The sequence below is a fragment of the Bidens hawaiensis genome, unplaced genomic scaffold (assembly GCF_021521415.1).
Source record: "Bidens hawaiensis isolate Kalapana, Puna unplaced genomic scaffold, B.hawaiensis_p1.1 tig00013493_1, whole genome shotgun sequence".
In the NCBI taxonomy this organism is placed as follows: Eukaryota; Viridiplantae; Streptophyta; class Magnoliopsida; order Asterales; family Asteraceae; genus Bidens; species Bidens hawaiensis.
In genome coordinates, this window is record NW_027492143.1 from 454,395 (window position 1) to 459,495 (window position 5,101).

General features: G+C 32.7%; 1 pseudogene; it reads left to right on the forward strand.

Annotated features, from left to right (window-relative positions):
• Positions 1–3,189: 3,189 nt before the first annotated feature.
• Positions 3,190–4,797, forward strand: LOC143544169 (transcription initiation factor IIA subunit 2-like; annotated as a pseudogene).
• Positions 4,798–5,101: the final 304 nt, after the last annotated feature.

A 5,101-nucleotide genomic window follows, 5' to 3' on the forward strand; every position in this document is an offset into this window, starting at 1 on the left:
AATCACCGCGTGTCATTGTGCGCATGTTATTAAAGGCATTTTTTCTAGTAGTGCATATTAAACACTTTACCACTCAATCAAAGTAGAAATAACTTATTTAATTTGAAATCTTTGCACTCGGTGATCTTTGATTTTTCAAATAGGACAACTTTTTTTAGATATTTGTAAATTTACATATCTATACTATATATAATGTAGGAGTGGTGGACCACTTAAAACTTTTTTATATGACAGCCATGTAATGCTTATGAAATAGATATAACACATTCATGCTATTAACTTAAAAACTTTAATAACTAACAAAAACAAATAATATTATGAACTGTTGTAACATATTGCACGAATAACAAAACTAACAAAAGTATTATACAATATATCACGAGATGATTGATAAATCAACATAAACGAGTATAGCGTTGCAAATTATTGACGCCGCAGCATCGCGCGGGCACTTAACTAGTTTTGGGTAAAAGGATACCTCTTAATCATTGATCAGCTTTGGCTGGTGACTTTTGAACATGTTATAGAACATTCTATAAAGGATATTTAAAAGGTTAACATCTTTTGACGTTTTGGTCAAATTTGACAAATAATAATTTATGAATAGGATAAAGTAAAGCAATGCGTATGCATAAATAAATTATGAATAGGGGCTTAAAGCGTTGTTTTTCATGTAGGCATTAATTAGTTATGATTATCTTAAGTTGTGTATGTGATTAGTAGATTAGTTAGCTATATTAAGTTCCTAGGTTTGAAACTTGAATCAAAGAAAGTTTTTTATAATATTGGGTTTTCTCTTTAATAATTTTTTTGGGGGAGTCAAGTCATGGGCGGTTGACATCCCGTCTTAGAAAGACTCACTCAGATATTGATGATGGTTACAAGCAATATTAAAAACTAGTATATTAATTATACTTAAAATTGCAAAACAAAAAAAATACAATTTTAGGAATATTTTATGTATTTTTTAATATGTTTATTTTGATATTTCTTTTTCTTTTAAACATGTTACATTGATGAATTTGTTTTTTTGTTTAGTTTTGGTACCGTAACGAATGTAACTGACAACCGAATTCGATAGCATCAGGTTGAACCGATCGTATGAATGTCATTTTGAAAAATGTTTATTTTTTGTCATAAGTTATACGAGTGTTGCTATTATTAGGTGTTAAAATAAAATAGTTTTTTTTGTGTTTGGCGTCGGTACCGTGACGAACCTAACCGATACCAAATGAATTCATGTTTATAACCTTCTCTGCTTGTTACCCTAAATGGTACCCATAGATCCATGGGAACTAGCTCACCTAGATCATTTGATTTGTGATCACTCAGAATAAAAACGATTCTGGTTTTCTTATCTTGATGACAAACATCACATTGATTAGTTGATTTAATTTTATTAAGAAGAAGAATACTTTTAGGACATAGTACAAGCCCCGTATTTCACTACCAATCATCGGAAGTTTCTGGCTTCCTGAATATATCAATTATCTTCAGTAAATAGGTTGTAAACTTTGTTGTCTTTTGCCATTTTATTAACAAAAAGAAGATTAAGAGTATACTCAGGAATATCCAACACATCTTTGAGGGAAACATGATCAGATAGTTTTAGGTTTCTAATTTTAGTTATGTGAGCCTTAGTTCCATTTAGATGAGTAACAATGAGATTAAGGTCGGAAACATTAGTACAATTAAAAATGTACTTTTCAAAGGCATCCATGTGTTGGTAGTCCATACTATTAAAACTACTTAGACATAGGAAAGTGTTCCGATTGAGAAAAAAAATAACTTGCCTGACATATTAAAGGTAGAAGCCTCACTTCCTGACTTCTCACAAATCATGGACATGATCCTGCTAACCTGCTCAGGTGTGAAAGGAAGAATTTGTTTGGGCAGCATTAGCCAACTTAGGTTTATCTTAACCAATGTTCAAAGGTTGTTGGGCTCTTTGAAGATTATGCTTCTCTTTATAATTCGGAGGGTACCCAACAATTTCAAAGCAATTATCAATGGTATAAGTAGTGTGATTGCAAGTGAGTATTTAAGAGGTTCCCTTTTTTTGATTTTTTTCTACGATCAGGACCTCTAGTGGCAAAGGAGGTGGCTTGAGTTTTTCATGTAAGGCCCTGTTTTGTTTAATAGTCTTTTGTATTTACTTATGTTGTAAACGTTGTATCTAGTTAGTTCGTCGGTTTGTTTCTTTGTATGTTTGGGCCCGAGGCCATGTAAACAAAGCCCATTAGGCCGTAATAATGATAGAATGGTTCATGAGAACATACACTATAAATAGTGTATCTTAACCACTGTTCAAAGGTTGTTGGGCTCTTTGAAGAGTAGGCTTCTCTTTATAATTGGGAGGGTACCCAACAATTTCAAAGCATTTATCAATGATATAAGTAGTGAGATTGCAAGTGAGCAATTTCAAAAGTTACCTTCAATCCAGTAGGTTTGATTCTAATTCTTCTTAAGTTTTTATATTTGTTGGCAGAGAGGTGGGATGGCTGCAGTGGCGGTGGTGGCAGGGAAGAGGGGATGGTGGTTGGGTGAGAAGGATGTGAAATATATAATAAACAAAATTTTGATTTTATCCCTTGAACTTTGAAAAATGATATTTTTTACCCCAAACACTAACGGACTGTTAGTGTTTCGTTACTCCGGGAGTGCCAGAAGAAAATATGTTAAAAGTTGGGAGTGTTGGAGAACATTTCGTAAGTTGGGAGTGTTATCTACCAATGAGTCAAAATTGGGAATATTTAAAACCAATATCCCCCAAATTTATCTGTTTTAGGGAGTTCTAAGGGTTTATATATTTGGGCGCTAGAATTCTTGGTTCAATATTTCCGGGTGTTTGTTTTGTTTTTTATTTCTCGTGTTTGTGTTTGTTCTTGTTGTTTTAATATGCCTAAGTAAGGATATTCGAGAACACTACTACCGGGGTACGATACAAAATTTACACCAAAAACAACAAGTGAGAAAGGACCGCTTAATAGTTTAACGATACTAATGATGATTATTGTGAATAATCAGATTCACAGGTTGACTAATATAATATATGTAATAACAATGGTTAAACGTTCAACATAAAGAGATGGATACATAAATTTTGAATGTCAAAGTTGGTTAAATCTGGGATCTTGATTGATTTATAGTTTATTTCAGACACATATTATTGTACAGAACAGCTCTTTCATGGCGGCATTCGAGTTGTACCGTTGGATAACAATTGGAATGTGTTTGACTTAAACATTGGATGAGATGGTTTCAAGTGGGATTCTTGGTCCCGAGCTTGCTATCCAAGTGCTTCTTCAGTTTGACAAGGTATTTTTTAAGCTTATTCAACCATATTATGTGTTAATCCCATGTTTTTTGTACTATGAATAGTTTTCATTAATATGAGTATAATCATATTCCTTGTTTTGTTGTTGCTAGTTAATTGTTGAAGCACTGAACACTCGGGTTAAGACCAAGGTGTCAATTACGGTAAGTATTATTGAGATTTGTGAATTTTGATTAAAAAGATGCTTAATTAAATGGTTCAATTGTTTCAATAAGTAGTACTCCTTAACATCCGCTTATCATATAGTCCCTCCGTCTCATTAAAAGTGTCCATATTTCCTTTTTTGTTTGTTCCATTACAAATGCCAACTTTCAAAATTTATTAGGCAATTTCCAAGTTTACCCTTAAACACACACAACTAACATTAATAAACAATATTGACAGACCCAATTTCCAAGGGCATTATTGTCATTTGGTTAGCAAAAAATGTAATCTTTAATGGGACAGAGTGAGTAACTTGCAAGCAAGTATTGAATGCACTCAATATGCAGCAGGACCAAAATATTTAACAAATCTCTAGGTCTGTTTATATATATATGAATGCACTCAAATGCTTAAAACCTTCTAAGTCCGTTTATATAATCTAAATACTATCATAAAATGATTATCATCAAGAGTAAAGTGCAGTTTTAGTGCCTGTGGTTTGGTCAAAATAAGCATTTCCATGGTTTAATTTTCGTTTCTACGACTTCCATCAAAAGTTATGGCATGAACCGACAGATCTTTTGTAGATTACTGATATACCCTTGTTGGCTTGTTAACATAAGATGTCATCTTCACTGTTTGGTTGCTGATATGTTCTTAATTACGAACATAAACTGTAGGGGCATTGCACCTACAGAATCTGTGACGACGTGTGCACATTCTTTCTTCAGGATGTTGTGTTCAAGTATGATGATTGTCAGGAAAATGTGGCTTCGGTTAAGATAGTGGCATGTGAATCGAAGTTGCTTGTTTAGTGAGATGTGTCTTCAGTTTCCAAAGAATTGGTTGTTTGTGTGGTAAGGATTTATGATTGTGGGTTGAGTGAAGAAGGCATGTGGATTATGAGAAAGAGGGATGAATATTATGTGAATGTTTATATACTTTTTCAAAAATTATTTATTTTTTAAAAAACAAGCCTTAAAGGCTCTTTTGTTGGAAAACAAGCATAATGGCTCTTTGGTTGTACCTATCCCCGTTGATTTGCGCCCCATCCACCCGCCCAAAATGACCGAGAAACACCCACTAAAGATGGCCCTATGAAAATTATTCAACATGCAAATAAAAACGTAATCCTTAATCTTCTTTTCAATTAAATTGTTACTTCACACATGCAGCCATTAATGTTGCTTCTTTGCAACTTGCAAAGACTAGAGGTGGCTGATTCAACCATATATACTGTAACGGCCCAATTTGGGTTGTTTTTATAGTCATGACCGGTAAACTGGTTATTTTAAAATTCCTAACAAATTGTACAAGATGTTACCAATTTGCTCTATATGTATATTATAATTTGCGCATTGATTAGGCATTGATGTGTTATTAACCGTATTCCTTTTATTTGCAAATTGTAATAGGCCGTTTGCAGGCAAACAGATTGAACGGTACATCCAAATGGACATTGTGAGTATATACATTAATATTATTTCCTGAATTCTTTAAGGCATGTTTAGATGTTCATTTTATAAGTTTCTTATTTCCATTTGAATTCAAATAAGATAATAATAATAATAATTATAATTATAATAATAATAATAATATAAATGATTTAAGTCATGGTCC